We start from the raw sequence: 26600 nt of genomic DNA on the forward strand, positions 1-26600 counted from the left end.
TGGCCACACCTTAACTAATAATGTCTTCAAAAGGTCCCATTTACAAACAGGTTAGTACTCACAGGAATGCAGATTAAGACTTGAGCATGTCATTTGAGTGGGTCATGATTCAATCCCCAGCACAACCCATTCACAACCTTGCTCGATCCTAGGTAATAGCTTTGGAACTAACTTATTCTGGCAGGTGAGGAAAGAGAAAGAGCTATGAAATGTTATACAGTCTTAGCAATGTGGCAATAGAATGGCTTGGTATAGAACCCTAGATAGTTATTTATTCTTGACCTTTTTAAGATATTAATCTTTAACATGCTAGTAAGTTTTCTGCCAGTCAAATTGTCATTCCTTTGTAAATAATCTATATTTTCTTTCTTATTCTTTTAAAAATTGTTCACTTATCATTGATAATCTTCAGTTTTACTACAAAATGTCTTTATATGGATTTATTTTTTATTTTACTCAGTATTCAGAAATCCATTCTTTCTTCAATTCTCCAATTCTTAAAATCTTAAAAATCTTAGTTTTACATCTGAATATTTCCCCTCTGCCATTTCCTCTATAATATTCCTCTAGAAAAATTAATAGATATATTTTACACCATCTCAGTTTGGCCTCAGTAGCTGTTCACTGCTTTTTCAAAAACACGTTTTTAATCTTTTATTTTCTCTGTGCTGTGTTCTGGGTAATCACCTCCATATTCTCTTCCAAATTCCTTATTTCTTTCCAACTCTATCCAGTACAGAATTTATCTCTCAGGTCTAAGTTTGGGTCTTCCAAGAAGCAGACTCCAAGACAGGATTAGATATACAAGAGACTGACTGGGGGAAATGTCTGTGAAAGAAAAAGACAAGAGCGCAAGAAGAGGCAGGGAGAGTCTTCAAGTGGTGATGCAGGTTTGAACCTGGAAGGGAGGGGAAGGAAGAAGGGTTGGGTAGGAGGAGTGTCTGACTGTGGCTCAGTTCTGAGAAAGTTTTGGCCAGGCCGATCTTTCACCTGAGTCTAACCCGAGTCTTTCAGGAAGAGGCCTGCATGGGTGCCCTGTGTGACTCTAAGTGAAGGTAGACCAGAAGGCCTGTCTGTCAGTCATGCTCCTGCAGGGATCTGAACAGTGCACTTTCAAGACTGCCTCAGCTCATCTATTGAATTTTGTAATCTGTTGGTTTTATTGTTCAATTTCACATTTTCCATTTGGTTCTTTATAGATCTACAAGTCTCTGTTTCCTTTCTGGATGTTTTTGTTTTATCATTTCTTGCTCTTTTTTATAGATATTATCATTGAGACTTCTTATCAAACCTATTTTTAAGCCTCTCTCAGATTGTTCTAATTACTTTTATTTCATCAGGAATTGTTGGCTTTGTTAATTTAATTTATTTGAAAAATATTTATTGAGCACTTACTGTTTTGTACAGTTCTCCTTATGTGTTTAGAATATTTATATGCCAGCAAATAAATTGAATAGATTTCTTTGCCTCTCCCTTCCTCCTTTCTCTCTCCTCTATTTCCCCTTTCCAGCTCTATTTTGAGCACATGCCATGAGACTAGTATGACTAAGGAACCGAATTTTTAATTTTGTTTGATTTTAACTAATGTAAATTTAAATTTAATTACTACATGTGGCCAAGGGCTACCGCAGTACAGCTAGTGTTTTAGTAAGTGCCTGCTCTGGCTCACTGGGTTCTCAAACCCAGAACCAGATCTTTTTTGGGCAGCTTGAGGAGGTAATATTCTAGATCTTGCCATTGGACCAGTGCACAGCTCGGCTCAATTCCTGGTCTCTGAGTTGAGTCTGTGACATCTTGCTTTCTAGGTATACAGAGTAGTATAAACTATGACCCTAGGAGACAGAGCCTGCTTTCAAAAACTGTGGGGCCCTGTCCCAGTCTCTGGCTTTAAGCTGTGACTCTCATTGTCCTCCACTGCTTCCTATGGGGCATCTTTATCCCCTGGTATCACACAGGAGTCACACTCCTGGCAGGGCTGCTGCATCTCCATCACACCCATTGGTCCTTTTTCTCCTTTTTCTGGTCCACAGACAGAAAGATATGGGTATAGTCATATCTTTATAGTTTCTCCTTTTGTGCTTTATTTAACATTGCTATGTGTTTAAAATGTAGAAAACAGAATCTTGGAAGCACCGTTAAATGGGAGGGAGTTTCTGTGTCTTTGAACAGGATGATAATATAGGTAGAAAAGTTCATAAATAGTATTTATATCATGAAGTTAACAAGTGCCGTGGGACAGAGTGAGAGGCCCTGTTGTGAATTCCTCTGGTCTAGCCCTCGGCTTTGCAGGATGCTGTACCTGTTGCAGATGGGCTGTCTCAGAACTGACACTAACCCAACATCAGTGACTTCATCCACCATGATGCCTGCACAACTGAAGCTTCAGGCCCACTTGCTTGCCTGGGCCCTTCCAATGCCCTGGGAGCAATTTTATATTTTTAAAATACTTCAAACATTTTGTATTTGTCATTTTGTATTCTTTTTTTTAAAGAGGTTTTAGGCCTCTCAAATCCTGCAAGGATCTCGTGGTTAAATCAGAATGCAGATTTACAGTGGAAGGAGGTAATTTTCTAGGGAGCATCCCAGTTATTCGTGGATATTGAGGTGCTAGCAGTCTGAATGCATCTTCAGAAGGTCACTAAGGTGGCTTAGAGAGCCAAGAGAGATGGTGATCTTGGGGGTTAGCTTATGCAGATGATTTAAAATAAAGTTCAAGCTATTCTCATGCAAATACAAAGTATGTCTATAATTCTGGTATCTCAACAAGTCAGTGTGTATTGCTCTCTCTCCTTAAGAAAATATTTAACTGCCCCAAATCTTACTTGCTGGATTTTTCTTTCTTATGCACACCACCTCCTTAAGGGATTATTCTTTCTTTCTTAGGGTGTAATACAATTCATTACATAACAGCTTTTAAGACTCCACTTGAGTTGCCCCTTGTTTAAATCTGGCTGCTCCCTAATCCATTCAACTTTACATTCACAGATCATTTTTTAGGGTGCACTAATTTTATCACCCACTCTACATATTCATTCCTCCCCATTAAACTCACCGAAGGTCATCTTGTTTCCAGGTTACCGGGTCACCTCACTGTCAACCCCAGGCATTGACTGGAATAGTTGGTGGCAACATGTCATTGAAGTCTGGAAACCCTAAGCACAATTTGAAGTTAAGGATGATTATACAGTAGAGAAATGGGGGGAAAACCTTATAAAGAGCAGACATATAAAAGCCTTCTACCTTTACTGTCATTGCTGGGGAAAGCTTTGGGTAAGTCTCAAACCTAGAAGAGGGGAAAATCTTTAATTGATTTGTAAAGGTACTTATATTATATGGACAGCAAAAGTAGAATAACCACAAACAAGGAGGTCAGGAGAAATATTTTGCACTTTTTTTAAGTACAACTTCAAGTGATGTGGATTAATTTTATTGCCAAGAACCACAGCTTTAGATACAAGACTCATAGCAATGTATACAAATAGAAACAGTAGAAGACTTGGTCTTTGAAGAACTTAAATCTAGTTGAAGAAGTGAAATATACAAATTTGATATGATTTTGAACAGTTATTAACTTATTAATAACGATAAACAATTATTGGAGACAAGCCAAAAAGGTGAACCCTGAAAGAAATCAGGAAAATAAAAATTTTTTAAAAAATGACGCTGTTGGCTGCCATATACAAATGCCTACAATGAGATGGGGGCATCTCTGATTGGTATCTACATTTTACAGATGAAACCTGTCTTCGGAGAGGTTGTATCCAAGATCACACAGCTAGTAAAAAGGAGAGTTATGATTCAAACTGTTACTCCACAAGTCCTGGACAAGGATTTGAGGGAAAGCAATCTAGAATGAATGAAGAGGGTTGGAAAAGGTAACTGGGAGTGGCCAGGCTGATTTAGCTGGAGGGCAGAACTAATTCTTGATACAGCAGAAAGGAAAGGGGTGGAGTAAACTGGCCAAAGAGAGTAGGAGGGGACTGGGAGAGTCCCAGTAAACATAATCCTTTCGATCTGATGTGATAGGCATGCAAGAATCAAGCAGGGCCAGTGGCTCTCTTTCCATACAGCTTTTTTGGCAGACCTGAATCTGAAGACCTAGTGGGAAATGGAATGGTCTTTGCAACCTGGAGCCGCAGTAAAGAAGAGTCTACTTGGATGAATCTTTGCCGATCATCTGAGAGGCAGCACAGACAGACAGTAAACAAAGATACAAGCCAGATAGTTATAGTTTGGTATAGGCATTACAAATGCAACAAACAGGGTTACAATAGAGTTACTGGGGTGAGGGTCTGCTTTTAGGTAGTAAGCTGTGTATATGGGTCTGCTGGCCACACATGGTGCCTTTCAACCACCATTCACACAAATGACAAATATTAATAATGAATTTCTGTAACGTTCTCTGATTAAGTACAGAGAATGACAAAAACTTGAAATTTTCATGAAACTACAAAAGAGTATACTACTGTGTTTCCTCTTTCAAAACTAACCATAAGTAATGTGTCCTTGAAAAGTATCAAAAAGAATATAAATTGCATTCAAAGTGGATGATTTCATAGGGAAGTTTCTAATTAGAAGGAAGCATTACTTGGAACATATTTCAAAAGACTTAGAAAATGGGGGTGTTACAAGACAATGTTTTAATTTCAAAATACAAACATAGTTTGAAAACTCCTGGCTTCTCTGGAATATTTGTTGGTGAAGCTTGTGCTGTAAAAGAAAGATCTCAGGGGTATCAGAAATTCCTACAAACTGCAGAAAACTCAGGTTCCCCCACGGTGTGTGGCCTGAAATAAATTTTCTTTCTAAGAGCAGACCCACCTCGGAGGCACGATGCTGGTTGTCCCACACTCAGAAGAGAACAATGTGAAAGGTCACAGTTGTTAAAATCATCAGTGAATCAGCAGGATTTGCTCATTCTTTTTTTCACTAAAGTAATAATAGCAACAACAGAAAAAAAAATTATTTAAAAAACTTTACAGCTAATGAGGCTTAAGTTGTAGGACCCCACCACTAGCAAAGCCCCCTGCCAAAGCCCTGGGAGGGGATCTAGTAATGTGGTCTCAAGGTCTTATGTTTTGAAAACTTTAGATAAAGAGAGAGAGATTTTAATTCTTCTTCTTAATGAGGGGTTCCTGAATTGTATACGCCTAAGCTTCAGGCTCCAAAACTCAAGAATCCACTCCCCAATCCTCATACCCAAATGAATGCCCTACCTTTACCACACACGCTACATTAAATGCCGGAGACGTGACAATGAGGAATGACACTCCATCTTGGGAAGAAGCTTATGTCTGGCGTAGAAGAGAGACAAGAAAAAACGATTGTAATGGAATATCTGCTAGGTTGTGGTTTGTGCAATGGAAACAGAGGCCCAAGGGTTACTCTTTTATTTTTGTTAGTATTAACCTATGTATTAAATTTTTAACTTATTGGATTGAAGTATTTCTTTTACTAAATGATGACTGTGAAACACATCCATTAAACAAGTCCAATGACACAGAAATGTAGAGAGAAACAGTCAGTAGTCTCTGTAGAAATCCTTTTTACCCTCCAGGCCCAGGGCCGATGCTGCTGCTTCTGCACAGCTGTGCACCCGGGCTCCTTCGGATGCGATGGATGACACTTCGGTCACTCATATGACACTTAAAGAATCAAAGTATCATAAGCAGTTGGGACCATTTAGGAGAACTGAAAGCATCAAAGGTGTTCAGGTCTTGACAAGTTAGCCACAGAGTTCACGTATGAGAACACTTGGAGGTAAGAATGGAAAAATAGGGGCAGGATGTGTGGCCTGGAGTTCCCGTTTGAGGATTACATGCTCTGTTCCAGATGGGCTTTCTGCTGAGTATTGACAGCTATAGGTGATGTTTAGAAGGGCGGTTGTGAGTGGGGGTGGAGTCCCTACAGAGTGGAGACTGGAAGAGCAGCTGGGAATGAGCCATAAAGGCGAGGTCCGGGTGGCGGCATGAAATGGAAAGTAAGGGGTGGGTGGGAGAATCACAAGACCTTCATGGCTTTTATGTGGATGTGATGGTGGGAGGGAGGAGATGTGCTTCATCACTGAGAGTAGACAGAGGGTTAATGGCAGTAAAATTAGTGAGAACTCAGGGGACGACTGATGGGCTTTAGGAGGAAGATGCTGGGTTTGTCTTGGATTTCATTATCTCTGAGACGCTGGCAGGTCATGAATGTGGAAATGTTTCTTGCTATTCAAAATGAGTTATGTGGAGCAGTCGCATCGGTCACCTAAAGTGTTTATTAGAAATGCAGTGTTCCAGGCCCCAGTCCTGCTGCAGCAAATCTGCATTGTAAAAAGATCCTCCAGGGGATCCATATGCAAATTAAAGTTTGTGCTCCCTGGTTTGGTAGATGGTAGGAAATGCAGAACTCACATTTGGGAGACATGGTGCAGGAGATGTAGATTTGGATAGCCTGGGTCCACTACATGTTTTCCAAAGGGTGACAGTTCAACCCACGGGAATGAATGAGATTGCTAAAGAAGAAAGAAGAGAAGAAAATCCAGGAATATATATCTTTAAGGGGTGTGAGAAAAGGAAGTCAGCAATGGAAACAGAGAATGTATGTTTAGAGAGACGTTGTCACAAAAAACAGGGGATCAAAATACTAGAAAGAAAAAAGGGGTTGAAAAAAGATAATATGCTCTGTGCAAAGATATCGATGCCTTTTGTCAAGGCAGTAATAGAAAAGTTATAACTGTGCAACCTTGATTTTAAGGGACTAAGGAGTCAGAGGTTGCAAGAAAGTGGAGGTAGCAAATACAAGGGTTTGTTTGTGAAAAGAAGGCAAGAAATAAGATGTTAGCCCGAGGTATAGGGTTGAGGAAAGGAATTTTTATTTATGGTTTTTTTTTTTTTTTTTTTTTTTTTTTGGAGAGAAAAGGCTTTAGAATTTTATAGGCAATGGAAAAGATGTACTAGAGAGTAAGAGAATAGTAATGTACGAGAGAGGGATAATTTATGGACCAAAGTTCCGTAGAAGACCAAAAGAGAAATAAGGGCTTTGCTATGCTCTTCCTCAAAGACAAGAGAGGACAAGAACGTGAATGAATATACAAGAACATTAGCCTGGAAAAGGGAGGAAGTGTATGTAGGGAACTTATGTCAGATGTCTTTAATTTTTCCATAAATTTAGGTGCTCGTTCATTGGGAGACGAGGGAGGATTTGAGAGTAAGAAGGCTGCGGTGAATGCATTCTTTACAAGAAAATACATTCCTTTGCTTACTGGTGGACTGGGTATTTTTGGGGGGTGGGATTGAGTAAGGGAATGTTTAAGCTATACCTGAAAAACCTGGTCTCTAACTTAGCTCAGAACTACAGAGGAAATCGCCAAACTTCCTTTGCCCTAGAGGTTAAAACTTCTAAAATTTAGATGGCCTGTTCCATATATGTGGTTAGTGCAAAGGAACTGCATAAAAAAAAAAAATGTCACCTGCAGACCATGTGTGCAGCTGTTATGGCAAATGACTCATCTCCCCCTCGTCAGTCGCATCACATATTTCTCTCTGTATTTAAGAATAGCGATAATAACTTAAAAGAGAAAATTACTTACAGGAATTCTAATGACCTTGTTTAATTGTAAGAATTTAGGTATAAATAGTAAGTGAGAATTTGGGTATAAAACCACAGTTATAAAATTAGTATCTCATCTCTCAAAACTCTCCATGTTTACAAATACGGATATTTCCTCATTAATCATATCAGTTCTTCAAGTTCACCAAAAGGCAGACATGTGGGTGTAAGAAATCATCTCCCAATCACAGAAAAAAATTAATTATCACACTTTCTAGTATTTACTTTATACAAATGCATAGAGAAATTCCTTCCTTATCTTTGTTCTTCAACTTCTCTGTTAAACTGTTAGAAGAATGTCTATATAATAATGCTGTACCTTTTAAGTGCTTGCAGTATGATTTCACATGTCTGTTGAATGTGTTGGGAGTTGGTTTCTAGGTAATCTGACTCTAAACTAAGTGAAATAATGTGTGTAATAGAATGTATAAATAGTATAGGCCCCATCATCGTAAGCTCCCATGATGATCATACGTGCTCACACTGGTGACTGTTGCAGCAAGACCTTAAAACTCAATTCTGAGCACCTACCACATGTTAGGAATTTGTTTAGGCACTTTACGAATCTTATCCTCTTTATAAACACTGTGACATCTCAATTTCTCAGATTTCTTGGATGTTCAAATTTACCCAGTATCCTCAACAAGAGGAAAGAAATCGGAAGTGACCTTTATTTGCAGAGTGTGCAAAAACAGTATGTTTACCCGTGGCACAGGTCTTGCGTGCTCTGTAGACTGCTTAACTCAGTGTCAGAACTTTAGGTTGAACCACGTGAAATTGCTGTTTTTTATAGGTCAAGCTGGTAGAATATTGCGCTAACGTTGGCGGTTCCATATGGTTCAACCTATACTATAATTAGACAATTTCTTATGGGCCACCTATGCTGTAACTAGATAATAAAGTAGAAAGAAAAACCATGGTAGAAGTGTAAGTTTTTTTTTTCTATCGTGTAGTTGTTTTTCAAAGTAGAGCCATGTCTTGAACGCTATTGCTACGCAGATTCTCTTCATGACAACTCTGCCACTTAGCTGCCAGGAGAGAACCTAAATTTCGTGATGAGCTCTTGGTTAGTATGCCCTTGCTTGATGCTTCAATTATCAGAGAAAAGTGACAGTTTGTGCCATAGGGTGGAAATCAACCCCACAGGAAAAATATTTCTTGTGTAGCTGACTGGAAATGTACCTGTGATGTCTCAGGTTATTGATTATACCTTTTTTGAACTAAAACTCTAAAAACCTAAAATGCAAAGGCCTAAGGGTATATGGCTATCTTATTGTTTAAAATCAGTTGCCAAAAAAAGCTGCCTTGATGCAAGTAAGAAGCAAACTGTGTTTTTTTTTCCAAATGTCCTATTTTATTTAATCAAATTTTGTATGCATGAACAATGCATGCCTTTGATCTAATTTTGCATCATTGTAGGATAAAGGAATGAAAATTTCTCCAACAGTTTTCTAGGAAGAAATATATACATCACATTTTAAATGATTTTGTAAAACCTTAAATGTCAGAGGAGGTTCAGCAGAGTCAGCTGAATTTTATTTAACACACCAATGACAAAAAATCCTCCATGTGGGTGATTTCAAAGTAAAAAAAAAATCAAAAGAAAGAACAGGAAATTAAAAATTGGTGTCATGGATTAGTGGTTCTATCAGCACAATACTTGGCATAGTGCTGGACATATAATAAACATTCAAAACATTTTGACAGCTCTTAGTACTACTGCTACCACCACTACCTGAATCACTAATATTGTTAACATTATTGTTGAGTATATAGAATTGTCTTAGAAATTACAGCCTAGCTTATTTTATGTATGATTGAAAGGCATTGATTTGATTACAAATCTCTTTAGTTAAGTGCAGAGAATAAAAATACTTTATTCTGCAATAAATTATAAAATTCATTATGCATAAAACACATTACCTCATATGGTGCTATATTAAACTCTCATAGAATTTGGACAAAAATTGGAATCTAAAAACATGGATTTGAGTGTGGGTTCTTTTGCTATCTGTATAACTGAGAAATTGCTTAAAATCTGTGAACTTTAATTTCTTTATCTGTAAATTAGGGCTAATGTGGTAAAAATAATAATACCTAATGTTTAACACACACAATGCTTCCTGTGTGCCATCGACCTTTCCAAAAATTTTTCATATATAATGTCACTTACTAACACTTCATATAGTATCTAGCACCAATTTAGTAAAGAGGGGATTGTGCAGGGCGGTCTCCATTTGCCCTCCACCACTCACCATTTTCTGCCCCTCCCTACAGGTCAATCACTTGGACTCCCTTGATAGTTGACTTTCAGGTGGGTTGAGTCAAGTGGAGACACCAGCAAGAACTTAAGAGGGTGGAAGAGAGAGAGGCTGGGGTATTTCTTCTCTTCCTCCTTACTCGATTATGATTTGTGTGAGTATGTTGGGGACTGGGGGTTCCCTGAGACTAAAACTTCTACTAGACAGTCCTTCCTTCAAAGCTCCTTCTCACTGGGCTTCCTTAACATTATGTCCACCTGTTGCCTCTTCTGGTCCAGGGTGGTGATGACTAACTGCTGTTTGTTGCTGGTCTCCTGGCACCTCGATATCCCTCTCTGGTTCCCTTCACTCCCTTACCACATCTCTGTAAGTAGTTCCTTCGTTAAAGTGTCTTGATTCGAACCATATGAGTGGAATCGTGTTTCCTGCTGAGATCCAGACTCTCGTAGGGATTTACTCCTATAGCATTTCAGCCAACCATTTGTTGCTTAACATAAGGGTACCTTAAACAGGGATTTTTAATGAATTGTATGTTAGGAAACATGACCTTTGATTTCAATTGTTTTAGAAAACCAAAAAGTTTGTTTCGAGCATGAAGTAGTTCACTAATTTTTTTTAAACAAACAAAAAATCCTCTTTCATTTGGTTCACACTTCAGAGATATGATATTTGGGATTTAATTTAGTTTTGGAGTTTAATGAATTGGCCTGGTATATTCCAGTTAATTGATTCGTGGTTTGGTTTGGTTCAGGTTTAGGAATAAAACTCTGAAATAATGGAAAATGTAAGTCGGAGTAAACTGGTTTCTCTGATGGTACAAATGCACATTCTTACTATGGGATACAGTCCTACAGCGATAGAAACTCAAGGTCATCCCAGTAATAAAACAAAGTAGTGATTCTTATTTAAGTGAACGGTTCATCAGCCACTGGATTTCTCATTGTATATAGTTTAGATTTCTAAACAAAATGACCACAAACTATGTACTTCTGTTTTCTAAGTGTGCCTGCTCCCCCTCCCCGAGCCCTCCCCCAGCCCTTTCCAATAAGATCCGTGGTTCTCAAAGGGCTCTAAACCATCACCTGGAATTTGTTAGAAATGCAAATTCTGGGGCCCCACCCCAAGTCTATTAAATCAGAAACTCTGGGGGTGGGACCCAGCAATCTCTAGTTTCACAAGCCCTCCAGAAAAGTCTTATGCATGATAAGGTTTGAGAACCACTGAATTAGATGATATGTTTCTTGAAGTTAAGTCCTTTCTCGTAGTTTTGTGGGATTGGGGTCTACCCAGAGATGTGTGTGTCAGTGACAAGGTAACAGATGCAACTGATGGTGTGCCTAAAGGCCCAGGTGGTGGAGGAGTGATTGAACTTGGGCAATCTAACTTCAGAGCTTAAACGATTAACCACTAGGCTAAAATGTCTCCCTGAAGGCGATGTGGAAGCAAGATACTAAAGCAATATGAAGCCCTGGGGCAAAATTCGAGAAATAACATTCACATAAACTTTTTAACAATAGGAAATCATTTTAAAAATGAAACCTCAGAAATCCTTAATATAAGAATGCTGTATCTATTTATAGTTGCTTCATTGTTTTCATACAGTTGAAAAGTCAAGATGTAATTTTGCTAATAAACATCTATATTTTCAAGCACAAGTTTCTGGTTACCCTGTAACTAAAGTTTCCACGTTTTTGCTGTTGAAAGCCAGTTTCTTTGCCTAATGAAAACCAGGCAGAGCTGCACACGCAGGCTGCAGCTACATTCTGTGATAAAGCCATGGACACCTAGTTCTAAGCATTCCAAATGTGTTTAATTGTATCTTCTGGCTTTCATATTTCTTTCTCTAGGACAATAGGTCTGTTTTAGTTATATTTTTTTTTGCCTGGAGCCAGACCTCATAATTTCCTGTGAAAAGCACAAAATGGACAGGAAAAGCAGGATGGGGGTGGGTGGGGGTTGATTTCTAATCAAGGGATTCCCTTAGTAGGAAGCTAACCATGTTTCTTAAAGCAGGCACGTCTTTAATCTCACAATGAATAATGTATAAAGGTTTAGAGAAAGATATAATAAAAACTCCCTATGTTCCTAAGCCAGTAATTTGGGAGTTATCCTAGTTCCTCCCTCTTTCACCCTCAAACACAATTTGTCACCGAGGACTTACTGATTCTAGTTACCAAATTCTCAAATCTGTCTTTTCCTTTCCATTCTCACTACAACTGCCTCAATTTGGGATCTAGACTCCTAGTTGGTCTTCCCTTCTCTTGCTTTCTTTTGCTTCATTGTCAAGACAACTATAGAGACTTTTTGTTTGTTATTGTGGCAACATAATATACAACATAAAATTTCCCATCCCAATTCCCAAGCATACAGTTCATGGCCTTAACCACTGCCACAACATTGTGCTACCATCACCACCATCTATTACCAAACCTTTTCCATCCCTGAACAGAAACTCTGCATCCATTAAACATTAACTCTCCATTCTCTGTCTAACCCCCCCCACCTATAATCTACTTCCTGTCTCTATGAATTTGCATATTCTAGGTATTTCATATAAGTGAAATCATACAATCTGTCCTTTTGTGTCTGGCTTATTTCATTCAACGTGATGTCTTTAAGTTTCATCCATGTTGTAGCATGTATCAGAAGCTCATTCCTTTTTATGACTGAAAAATATTCCAGTGTACTTTCTTAATACCATATTACTTCCTTATTTTAAATATCTCCAAAGCCTCGCCCATCACCCCCTCCACTCCCTGATTAAGTCCTTAGCAGTCATAGCTCCTACTTCTACTGGTGGCTCAGTCAATACTTTAGCAATTTGCTGTACCAGTCTATCGGTAACATACCTTCCAAGCTTTGCTTTTCAGCCATTTACTCTGCCTGGAATTCTCTTTCTATTCTTGGACAAAGAGGGAAATAGTTTGTATATTCCTCAAAACCTCACCCAAAGATCACCTCCTGTAGGTAGCCCTACCAGGCAGCGTTTTCTGTCTCTTGTCATCACCGTGCCTTGCACAGGATCTCATAACTCATTAAACATTATTTTATTTACTTATTTATTTGCTTTGTTCAGTTTGGGTATCCAAAAATTCCACATAATGCTTGACACAAAATAAGCACTCATCATTTAAGGAATCTAAGACTGGATAATAGTCTTTAGCTACGTCAAATGCAATTAGCCATGGATACAACATGAAAATTTTTTTCTCTCACATACAAAGGTTTTCAAAAGCCAGATGCTTGGAGTTGAATTATATGGCTTTCCTCTTCTGTCACCTATAGCATGGGCTATTGCTGAAGTTATGGCGTTTATCAGTATGGCATAAAAAATTATAGAGAGAAGCCAACTGACCACCTTATTTTGCCTTATTTTTGCCCTGTTCACGTGACCAGATTTGTCTAGGTATGTCCAAGAAATTTGATTTTGGATATGTATCTGAATTGACTGGATTGTTAGGCAAACATATTAAACTCAAATTATAAAAACTTGAGGTATAAAATAAAATGTGAATATATTAATTAACAATAAAAGAGATATCCGTTGAAAACCTTAATGTTTTTATCCACCCCTGCCTAAGCAGTTACCCCATTTGAGGTTCTTAAGAGGTAAAATTAGAAATCAGAGGGTTGTTTGCCAAACATGGATTCAGTGCGAAGGGAAATTGCTAGTCTTAAGGGATGTTTCTTCCAGACCAAAAAAACAAGTCTGATGAAGTATCCCTGTCCTCACTGCTTCTCCAGGACTTGGATGTACTGTGTCAGGCTGAGTGAATGACTCTTTCTTCTGGACAATGCAGGAGAAACACTACTAAATTTTTTTTTTTTTCAGGGTGAGTTTGGTCACTTCCAGGGTATAGTGTCTTGCCGCCTACTAACAATTTGCGTTGCTTGATTTTTAATTCAGAACACGATACACCAGTGAACTCAGAATTCACCCCTGTCACTCTTGACTTTCCAAATTACTTTCACTACTTTCTTGGTATTTTATCCTGGCCTGGCCTGCTTATCTTAGTTACAGCTTTCACTTCCTCTTGCTCACCCTACAGGTAGACCAGGAAATAAGGCAATCACCTCGATAAGATTTGGAGGGTCCCAGTTTTTTTAGGCATCCGAGTCTCATTGATAGAACAGGAATCATCCTCTGTAGCTTTATTCTTTCTGATTTTATTTTTAGGGAATAACATTCTGGGAATACTTAACAACAGTTTCCTAGTAACTGAATACACTTGGCACATGACAGTCTTGACAACAACTGTTCCAAGATATTTATTTTTTTGAAAAGAGGTAAAATTAAACATGATGAGCCGAGTCTTTCTCATACTGACCCTTCAGAACACTTCCCTTTCTTCCTCCACTCAAAAACTGAAGACAGGAAGCAACATTCATCAGGTTATATTAGGAAGAAGAATTACTCACTGCCAGAGGCTGGAAAGAGAGGCTCTCTGTTCCCAACCTCCCGCCAGCGTTTTTCTGTGGTTGCAGAGGTTCAGTGGAGTGCATGGAGAGGTATTTTGTGTGTTGCTCAGGAGTTGACCTCTGTTTTTCTTATTCCACTTTTGGGATGTATGACTCCTTACCCAAGCTTGGCCACAATTATTCATGACCTGGAAGGGCATAACTTGTGCATTATCCACATTAGCTTTCATACCTGTATAATAGGGATTAAAAGTACTTGGTTTTGGATCAAGAAGGATGAGTGAGAAACTTCAGAGCTCCAGCCCCCACAGAAGTTTTGAACAGCTGGTAAGAACTGGCAGAAACATCTTTCTTACAGCTCCAGAAAACAGTTAAAGGACTGCAGTAACAGGGCGAGGGCTGAATCAAGAAAAAGGCTGCTTAGAAGTGGTAGGATCTCGAGTCGCCCTGGCTGGCCCTTCCCCTCCCCCTCACCAGCTTGGCAGGGAATCCGCCTGAGCTCCCAGTATGCCGATTCCTGGTCCCTGTTCTGGAGGGAGCAGAGTAACTCTTTGCACATTCTAGGAGTGTGGATGTCTGGCCCAATCTGTCTGGTGGTGGCCTGAGGGACTCTCTGTCCCAGAACTTGCCCTGCCTGTAGAAGGCGGCACATAGAGCTCCCCTACAGAACGCTGTGGGAGAGCAGTCAAGTCACGCTGCCTGGGGCAAGGGATTGGTGGCCGGGGGACATACAGTGCAGTGCCTGGGAACATGAAGAAACTGTTTCCTAGGGAAGAGGGGACATTCCTGTCTGTATAAATGGGGGAATTCCTAGGGCCAAATGCACATGCCCAAGACAAGATGCATGCGCAGAAAGGACCTACACTTTGGCCTGTAGTTACTCTCTGAACTTTTTTTGTATGGATAAGCTCCAAAGGAGAGCACTTGCACAGGTCAATCTGCAAAAACTGGGAAAGGTTTTTGTTGTTGTTGATAGCTCTGGCATTCAAGGAAAGCTCTGTCATAACACTAGCTGGATAAAAGCTTAAGGAACAGAGGCCTCAGAGTTTAAATTCCAGCAATTATCACATTAAAATTTCAAAGTGTCCAGGTTTCAACAAAAAATAACAAAACATCCAAAGAAACAGGGAGCACTCACCTGGGCAAAGGAGAAGATTAAAGCATTAGAAACCATCATTGAGAAGGGTCAGATCTGGGATATTCCAGACAGAGACATTAAAAATGGCACTAAATATGCTCAAAGAGCTATAGGAAAACATGGACAAAGAACTAAAGGAAATCAGGAAAATGATAACAGAAAGAGAATAACAATATAGAGATGGAAATTATGGAAAGGAACCAAACAGAGCTGTAGACCCAAGTAAGAGAAATTAAAAATTCCCTAGAGGGGTTAAACAGTAGATTGGAGCTGGCAGGAGAAATAGTAAATATGGAAATAATTGAAATCATCCAGCCTGGGGAGTAGAAAGAAAAAAGAATGAAGAAAGTGAACAGAACCTGAGGACCATTAAGTAAACCAATGTAACAATTGTGAGAATCCCAGAAGAAGAAAGAAAGAAAGGGGCAGAGAAAATATTCGAAGAAATAATGGCTAAAAACTTCCCAAATTTAATGAAAGGCAAGAATATACACATCCAAGCCGTTCAATGAACTCCAAGCAGGAAAACCTAAAATAGACCCACAGAGTGCCATTGCTATAGTCAAACTGTCAAATGCCAGAGCTGAAGAGAGAATTCTGAAAGCCACAAGAGAGAAGCAATTTGTCACATGCAAGGGACCTTGGGAATCATGGAGGCAAGAAGGGAGAGGGAAGACATACTGAAGGTCCTGAAAGCAAAAAGTTGCCAACCAAGAATTCTATATCTGGCAAAACTGTCTTTCAAAAATGAGGGAGCAATTAAGATGTTCCCAAAGAAACAAAAGCAGAGATTTCTTCACCCTTAGACTGGCCCTTGTGAGAGGGAGTTCTGCAGGTTGAAAGGAAAGTACACCAGACAATTGACTGAAGCCACATGAAGAAATAAAGATCTCTGGTAAAGTTAATGACACGGATAAATGTAAATACCAGTACAATTATAATTTTGCTTTGTGACTCCAGGATCTAAAAGGCAAATACCTACAATATAATGATAGATCAGTGGTTTGAGATTCACACATAATTTGTGATAAAGACTTCATAAAAGTGGGGGTCAGTGTAGGAAACAATATACATAGTTTGTGTATACTATTGAAGTTAAGTTGGTATCAAAGCAAATGAGATTGTTACATGTCAAATTTAAGCCTTATGGTAACCACAAAGAACATATCAGAAAATATACAAAACCTTAGAGATAGAAAGGGGCGGGGGCAGGGGCCATGAGGAATTAATGCAAAATGAGTGTAAGTTTTCTGCTTGGGGTGAAGGAATGTTCAAGGAATGTATAGTGGTGAGGGCACTGAAACACTGCAAATGTGATTAATCCCACTGAGAAATATGCTTGGGAGGAGTCGGGATGGGAAGGTTTATGTTGTATGTGTTTCCAGAATTAAAAACAAAAAGAAAATAAGAGAAACTAAAGAAATAATGACAATTACATGCAATGCATGTTACTGGATGGGATCTAAGATTGGTGGATAAAAGCCTCAAAGGACGCTAAGGGACAGAAGAAAAAATTGGAATATAAAATGCAAGCTTCATAACAATGTTCAATTTCTTGAACTTGATAACTACATTTCAGATGATTACATAAGTTAAAATCTTTGATCATAGGAAATGTATGTGGAAGTATTATGTGTTCAAGAGTATAATGTATAAAACCTGCTCTCAGATATTCAGAAGATAAGCAGATAGATTAGATAGATGACAGACAGACAAATAGAATGATATGGCAAAGGTGACCAAATATTAAAATGGTGGATCTGGATATTTAGGGGGAGGTGTATGCTGGAGTTCTCTATGTGGGTTTTTTATTATTTTTGCAACTGTCCTATAAATATGAAATTATTTTTAAATTTAAAGTTAATTTAAAAAAAAATAGGTCATGTTTTACTATACAGGTATAAACTGACTTCAACTCCTAACAAAAAATTGTTCAATATATTATTATTTTTTAAATGCAATTTTATTGAGATATATTCACACACCATACAATCCAATGTATTATTTTTTAAAGGTTTTTAATCCTGGTTGCTGACTTTGGGACACATTTCTGAAATGATTTTTTTTTTAATGAAATGTGTTTCTAATTATGTATGTAATCCAACAAATGCTAAGCCTCTTTCAGTACATGACTCACAATTTTTTTCTACCTACATACAACTTTTAAAATCATCTTTATCCAACATTAGCATATTCTAGTGCTTAACTATAGTCTAGCTGGCCACTTAGAAACATTTAATAAATTTGGTTGTCCCTGTGAGGATCATTTGTTTTGTGCACTCTTTCTATTTTTCTACCATTAAATATAGTCCATTGTTTACAATAGTGCAATAGGGTTCACTGTGTTTTACAGTCCTGTTTTATGTTTTAATTTTTATTCTAATAATATATATGACTTTATATTTCCCCTTTTAACCACATTCACGCATAAATCAGTGCTGTTAATTAAGCTCACAATGTTGTGCTACCATCACTACCATCCATTTCCAAAACTTTACTGTCAATCCAAATAGAAATTCTGTGCAAATTATGCATTAACTTCCCATTCTTTACCCCTAATCCAGCCTCAGGTAACCTATATTCTAGATTCTAACTCTATGAGTTTTCTTATTCTAATTATTTCATATCAGTCAGCATATATAGTATTTGTCCTTTTGTGTCTGTCTTATTTCACTCAACACGTTGCCTTCAAGGTCATCCATATTGTCGCATGAACCAGAACGTCACTTCTTTTTAATGCTGAATAATATTCCATTGTATGTATATACCACATTTTGTTTATCCATTCATTGATTAATGGACACTTGAGTTGCATCCATCTTTTGGCAATTGTGAATGGTGCTGCCATGAACATCAATGTGCAAATATCTGTTTGTGTCCTTGCTTTCAGTTCTTCTGATTTATTCCCAGTAGTGGGATTGCAGATGAAATGGCAGTTCTATGCCTTGCCTCCTGAGGAACTGCAAAACTGTCTTCAACAGCAGCTGCACCATTTTACATTCCCACCAGCAGTGAATAAGTATTCCTATTTCTCCACATCTTCAACACTCATAGTTTTCTGTTTGTTTAATAGTGGTCATTCTAACACGTATGAAATAATACCTCGTTGTGATTTTGATTTGCATTTCCCTAATAGCTAATGATGTTGACCATCTTTTCATGTGCTTTTTAGCCATTTGTATATCCTCTTTAGAGAAATGTCTATTCAAGTCCTTTGCCCATTTTTTAATTGGGTTATCTTTTTATTGTCGGATTGTAGGATTTCTTTATATATTCTGGATATTAAACCCTTATCAGATATGTGGTTTCCGAACATTTTCTCCCATCAAGTAAGCTGTCTTCTCATTTTCATGATAAAGTCCTTTGATACATAAAAGTTTTTAATTTTAATGAGGCCCCACTTATCTATCTTTTATTTGTTGCTTGCGCTTTGGGTGTAAAGTCTAAGAAACCACTGCCTAATACAAGATCCTAAAGATGCTTCCCTCCATTTTCTTCCAGGAGTTTTATAGTCCTGGTTCTTATACTTAGGTCTTTGACCATTTGAGTCAGTTTTTGTGTATGGTGTGAGATAGGGGTCCTCCTTCATTCTTTTGCATATGGATATCCAGTTCTCCCAGCACCATCTGTTGACAAGACTATTCTTTCCCAGTTGAGTAGACTTGGCTGCCTTGTCAAAAATAAGCTGGTCATGGACCTGACATTGTGGGATTGAGAAAGACTTCTTGACCAAAAGAGGAAAGAGAAATGAAACAAAATAAAGTTTCAGTGGCTGGGAGATATCAAATGGAGTTGAGAGGTCATTCTGGAGGTTATTGTTATGCATTATATAGATATCCTTTTTTTTTTTCCTTTAGTGTATTAGAATAGCTAGAAGAGAATACCTAAAACTGTTGAACTGCAATCCATAGACTTGATTCTTGAAGACAATTGTATAACTATATAGTTTATACAGTGTGACTGTGTGATTGTGAAAACCCTGTGGCTCACACTCCCTTTATCCAGTGTATGGATAGATGAGTAGAAAAATGGGGACAAAAAGTAGGGTGTTCTTTTTTATTTTTATTCTTATTTTTATTTTTTTTTTTGGAGTTATGAAAGTGTTCAAGGGCTGATTGTGGTGGTGAACGCACAACTATGTGATGATACTGTTAACAACTGATTGTACACTGTGGATGAATGTTTGATATATGAATATATCTCAGTAAAATTGCAGGGGAAAAAAATAAATTGGCCATAGCTATAAGGGTCTATTTCTGAACTCTCAATTCAATTCCATTTGTCTATATGTCTATCCTTGTGCCCATATCATGCTGTTTCGTCCACTGTAGCTTTGTAATAAACTTTAAAGTCAGGAAATGTGAGTTCTCCAACTTTGTTCATCTTTTTCAAGAATTTTTTTTTGCCATTCAGGGCCACTTACCCTTCCAAATAAATTTGATAATTGGCTTTTCCATTTTTTCAAAGTAGGCCATTGGAATTTTGATTGGGATTGCACTGAATCTTAAATTATTTTGGGTAGAGTTGACATCTTAACAATATTTAGTCTTCCAATTCTATGAGCATTAGTGTCCTTCCATTCATTTAGATCTTCTTTGATTTCTTTTAGCACAGTTTTATAGTTTTCCATGTATAAGTCCTTTATATCCTTGATTAAATTTATTCCTAAATATTTGATTCTTTAGTTGCTATTGTAAATGGATTTTTTTTCTTGATTCCCTCCTCAGATTGCTCATTACTAGTATATAGAAGCACTACTGATTTTTGCATGTTGATCTTGTATCCTGACACTTTGCTGAATTCATTTATTAGCTCTAGTAGCTTTGTTGTAGGTTTTTAAGGACTTTCTATATATAGGATCATGTCATCTACCAATAGTGAAAGTTTTCCAATTTGGATATCTTTTATTTCTTTTTCTTGCTTAACTGTTCTGGCTAGAACTTCCAGCACAATGTTGAATAATAGTGTGACAGTGGGCATCTTTGTCTTGTTCCAGATCTTAATGAGAAAGCTTTCAGTCTTTCACCATTGAGTACAATGTTAGCTGTGGATTTTTCATAGATGCCCTTTATCATGTTGAGGAACTTTCCTTCTATTCCTAGTTTTCTAAGTGTATTTATCAAGAAGTTGTGCTGGATTTTGTCAAATGCATTTTCTGTGTCAGTTGAGATGGTCATGTGGTTTTTTTCCCTTAGTTTTGTTTATGTGGTGTACTATATTAATTGATTTTCTTATGTTGAACCACCCTTGCATCCTGAGATAAAACCCACTTGATCATGGTGTGTAACTGTTTTAATGTGTGCACTCTTTTTAATAGGTGTATAGCCCTCATCTGGATTCCTGATTCTTCCTCTTCATCATAGTAAAATACTTAGGAAGAATGTTTGTCCATCTTTGCTAGGGACTATACAGAGAACATTGCATGAAAGTGGGCCTTATCATCCAGAAGTTTGCAATTTTTACACAATCCACTGATTTGTAACATTTGAACAGCAAAATAAGAGTAAGTCACTATAAAATTTGTAAATTATAATGCTTATATTGCAGTCAAGTAGATTTAGGGATAATAAAAATGGATGAGTCTGATAATATTGACTTACCTGTATGGAGTGGGCAGCAGTATAGCCCAGTAGTGAAGAACCTGGCATTGGAGCCAGATAGGCTTGGGCACATGTCCCTGATTCTCCACTGACTTCCTTTGTAGCTTGGTATGTGACTACGTCATTGGGACCTTGGATTTAACCAATCTAAGCCTCAGTTTCTTCATCTACAAAATGGGGTTAATGATACTTTATTGTTTTTTGAGGCAATTAAATGATATAAATCATGTAAAGCACTGAAGACAGTGCCTAGACATAGAGAGAGCTCAACAAATAGCAGTGATTTAGAATTACAGTACTTTTTATTGATCAAAATGTTTTCAGATGCATCACCTTAGTTGATTGGGACAACAATTCTGTCAAGAAGATGAGGCAGGCATTATATTCTTCCCTACACACACATGCGTGCACACACTCACACAGACACACTTATCTGCCTTCTAGTTAAATGAGGAAACACACAGTAAATTAAAGTGACTTGTTTAACTTAGTGGCAGAGCCAGTACTAAAATTGGGCCTAGAATTCTTTCCACTGTGTTTTACTGGGTAGGACACAAAACCCTAAGTGTTCCCAGGTCCAAATAGAGTGATATCATGTAAGTAATTATTGTTCTCTAACCAGCCTAGGAAAAATTTATGGAAAACACGAAAGATTTCAAGGACTGAGTGAGTATGAGGGAAAAGGTGATGTTTTTGATAAGACGAAGAGTTCATACTTAGTCATGCTTGGGAAAAAGCCAACCAGGATGGATCCTTAGCATAAATAATTTTAATTAGATAGACTTGAGAAGAGTAGAGAAGAGTAGAGATATTTCTATTTCTTCTGTGATAAAGAGTAACTGGGATAAAATGCATAAGAGAATTTGTAGGTAGGGCTATTACAGAATCTGAGGCCCTGGAAGTAAAGAAAATAGGAAAAGTAATGCAACTCTACTCTCTTTCCCTTCAATATATCCTACTCTGAAATCTTGTGAAATTCTTTTACTTTATTGCATTGCGTGAATTTGCACTAATTAGGGATTCTTGCATTGATAAGCAATCTTTTTAGGATGTGAATATTTCTGAAGTTTTCTTATCTATCATTTATAGATTAATGTGTTGTTTAATCAGATTGCTTTCCCAACTTTTAAATGACATTGAAAGGAGCAGAATAATTCTGGTAGGAAAAGGACAAAGGTAATTTGAGGGTAAAGAGCAGTTTGGGGACTAGGCAATATAGGATTCAATCAAGCAATATGAACCCAAGGAATCCAAGATCACAAGACTTCCAGGGAAGTGAGTTGCAGAAAAGTAGATGGTAGGGTCCCAAAAATTACTGTATGGCAAAATAATTTCCCAGGATTATGCCTGTACCTTGGGAAAGTATGGAAATATTTTTATTCTTCCTTTTCCGATCCTTTACACAAGGGACTCTGATTCTTCCTGTACCTTAACTTTTTTTGCCCCTGTGTTGGCAGTTTATTTTAAAAAACATTACCCCAGTTATAATATTTCCTTCTTTGTCCATCATTTCCTTAATGTCACAAAATTGGAGATGGGGTGATATATTATCTTTGCAGAATGACTCATTTGCAGAGGAGTCATGGTGATAATGATGATTCAAAAGCAGGCAAAGAGTAAATGACAATGTAAGTACAAATTTTGTTAAGAGCAATATCATAGTACAACACTGAATTATTACAGTGCAGTGGTTATAATTCACTATAGAATATTACTTGAAGAAATGGTTAAACTGGTATTTACTGGCTGGCCAGGGGGGTGGGGGGGTATATTGTTTCTATAGGAAAATTATTTCTGGATTTTAAACAAGCAACCTACAAATGAAATTTTTAAACTTAGGAAGTGCCTATGTTTATGTTACACATGTTTATTAGTATGCTATTATCTTTAAATTAGTAACAGACAGGCATCACAACATTCATTCCTTAGCTATCCCCAAATAGGGTGCTTGTCTTGATTTTTCTCCTGGGATTGACCAGTGGATTTTTCTGTATTACGTTAAATATTTAATGAAAAGCAGTAGAAACAGATATGTTTTTGCATTTTTCAAGGAGAGTTCCAGTTGTCTAATTGCACCCAATTGGTTTAGTGGAATTGTTCAAAATAGGAAGCCCATTCTCTGAAAATATCTTCTTTAACATTTTACAAAATCGATTGCTGAGTAGATTCCTGTATTTTTTCATAAAAATTGACAGCAATATCAATTTGGAATCCTTGCTAGTCATCAAGCTACCCTAAAGACACTTGATTGCTTTTTCTTAATATACTGCTATTTCTCCTTAACTTTTTAGGAACCCCAAGTGAAAATTCCCAAATGTGTATGGCACCAAATTCAGTACAAAAATTTTCAGAGCAACTGGCATTTATTTGTCATCACCCTTTTCCTAGATGATCTCTTTCATTTCTCATTCAATTTATATCAAGTTTACCAAATTTATAAGTTAATCTGAGCCAGTTTCCAAAGTATCACTTATTGAAGACATATAAATACAAAGATTTAGACCAATAAATCACCACTCACTTGTTTTAGGCCACTTATACCGTCTTATTCAAGTTACCATGATTTCTTATCTGGATTTTTAAAAGAACCTCTGAAATTGTTTCTGCTTCCACTCTGCTGTCTGCCATCCAATCTCAGCACAGTAACCAAAGCAACATTTTAAAATAAATTAGGTCATGTCACTCTCCAGCATAAAGTCCTCCACTGCACTTAAAATAAAATTCAAAAACTTCTTACCACAGTCTCCAAGGATCTTCACGATCTGGCTTAGCTCATTTCTGGTCATTCATCCACTCATTTCTGCATTCCAGCTGCCCTGGCTTTTCTGTGTTCCTCAAAGAAGTCTAGCCCCTTCCCTACCCAGGTATTTGTCCCATGTCGTAACCTCCGTCTGGAATGCCTGACCCCTGGATTTCACAAATCTGGATCCTTCTCTTTCTTCTGGCCTCAGCTCGTTTGTCATCTCCTCTGACAGCCATTCCCTCCTCACCTCTGGGTTTTGCCCCCAGACCACACAGTCCTTCTCTAGAATACGATCCTGCCTGATATCATCCATAGCACTTCATACTAACTATCATTATTTCATCTACATATTGCTATTTCTCAACTTTTCCTTCCCTTCTCACTAGAAATATGCTCTATGAGAACAGGGACCTTGCCTATCTTGTTTTCAGACCTTATCACCTAGAACTGTTCCTGTTAAATAGCAATTGAACTCATGATATTTTAAACTCTTATAAGCTACATTTTAGAATTGGAAGGAGGCCTGAAAGACTGTCTTGTCCAACTTTTTCATTTTATAGGCAGTAAAAATTAGAGCACCACAAGGTTAAACGACATGTTTAGTGAATGAGAAAGACCAGTACTAGAATCCAGGTTGGCTAACTCTTTCCACAACTTCACATGTCCCCTCTTTTACAGCTCGGGACCCTGAATTTTTCCCCTAACTCTTCAGCTGGCTTGATCATGTTTCTGTGCTTCCTTAGACAAATTTTCCTAAGCTATTGTTTTGTGCATTCTTGCTAATTTAACTCATTTATTTCTGAAGCTTGCTAGCTTTGTTATTTACTATTTAACCCTGTCAAGTGCTTTGTGATGCTGATCATGTAAAATTATCCTATGAAAATAAACCCTAATGTGAGAAAAGTCACAGTCCACGGCAGCACTGCAAACGGTACAGATAACAAAGGCTTGGTTGTGCTGTCGCAGAGAAGAGTCAATAATTAGTAACACATTTCTAAAGGTCTCTCTTGCATAATTTTTCTGTCCAGATGTCTATGACATTTGGGTTCTAAAATAGAGTTCCAAATACCACACATTCATGCACATTTTCCAAGAATAATTGGATGATTTTGAGTCTTCCTATTTAATAAACATCAGGACTAAAGATGGACTACTTCACAATATCAAATGTATTCATATAAAACATCCATTTTGATGTGGAAAGTGTTTGGAATAAACACAATTAAAATAGTGCCAGATTGTAAATCCTTTGACGTTTCTGTTTATGGTATGTCTCTTCCAACTGCTAGTAGTGTAAAAATGGAACGTAATTTACATAAATTTTTTCAATTCACATGTTCTTGGAGAGTAACTGTTAACAATTCCCACAAAACGCTTTGGTGGGTTCCCTTGACCTCGAGTGTAAAATTCCAAACTCCCTAAAAAGCTTCCTTTCCTGGGTCTGACCCTGCTTACCTCTCAAGCTTCAACAGCTACTACTCCCTTCCCAAAGTTTATGCTCTGTGAATACTGAACTGCGTGGCCCTCTTGTAGCACAATGGAATGTTTCAATGCCTTTGTGCATTTAGACATTTTTCTCTCCATGTCTCTCAGCTTGGTCCTATGCAACCCTTAAGTTTCAGTTCGTGTGTCACCTCCTACACAAAACCATTTCTGATGTCCTCCAGCTGGGTTTGGTAGTCCTTGGAGTCCTACCTGACTTACTGCACAACAACTAACTGTTCATGTACATGGGCTGCTAAAGGGAATAAGTTTCTGTCTCCACAGCTCTAGTAGCAGTCAAATAAAAGTTTAATGAATAAATGAGACAGTTGCATAAAAAAGTTAAACTACAGAAAAGCAAAGATTGGACTTTAGTGATTACTAGGTACAATAAAAACCTCAATTGATCAGAACCAATTAACTGAGTTTACTGGAATTTTGAAAGGTAGAAAAGTTATATTGCTCATGTTTTAAAAAAGAAGCTCAGAAAATGTTTTTACCTAAGGATCTCTGAAAAAAAAAGAATGAAATAATGAAAAGATAATTTCTAGGGTATGTCATAGTACAAGGAAGATTTAGAGCAATTTTCTGAACATTATTACATCTATGCCAGTGGCCCTTAACGCTCGAAAGACTGGGGATCCTCAAAACTATTAATGATGGTCTTTAATCTACTGTAACCTGAATAAGTATGTATATATAATTCGATAACCATGTTGTATACATATTTTTAAAATATATGTACATAGTTGAGATTAATGAAATATAAATCCATTTAAAGCCATACTTAATTCACAGACTGATGACCTTATATATTTTCTCAATTCAATAATGTGTTAAGGTAAATCAGACTAAAGGAAACTTCAACTTCTATGTGAAACCAAAGGAAGAAATTGGTTTTTCTTGGTGCAAAATCTATATTTTCTTTAGCACACTGTGTAATTTAACTTGCATGGTCAGTTTATTCCAACACCATAATGACATGGAACCTTGCATAGGGAGTGAGATCTGGTTGGTTTGTACAAGTTAGCGTGAGGCATCAATACATCCCAGAGTATTCTGGGCAGAGAATAAAAGGTATTTGCAAAGCCCCTTTGAGGGACTGGGGAAAAAATGTAGAAATATTAAACTTTCCCACCTGGGGAATTTCTGATATTCTCGCAAACATTGGGGACTACCAGTTTCTAGGCTCAGCCCCTGACCTTGGGGTTTGCCCATATGAAGCTTGTTAAAGCAAAGGAGAGGCTAAGCCTATTTATAATTATGCCTAAGAGTCACCCCCAGAGAACCTCTTTCGTAGCTCAGATATGGCCTCTCTCTCTAAGCCATCACTGCAGGTAAACTCACTGCCCTCCCCGCTATGT

The sequence above is a fragment of the Choloepus didactylus genome, chromosome 14 (genome assembly GCF_015220235.1).
Source record: "Choloepus didactylus isolate mChoDid1 chromosome 14, mChoDid1.pri, whole genome shotgun sequence".
NCBI lineage: Eukaryota > Metazoa > Chordata > Mammalia > Pilosa > Megalonychidae > Choloepus > Choloepus didactylus.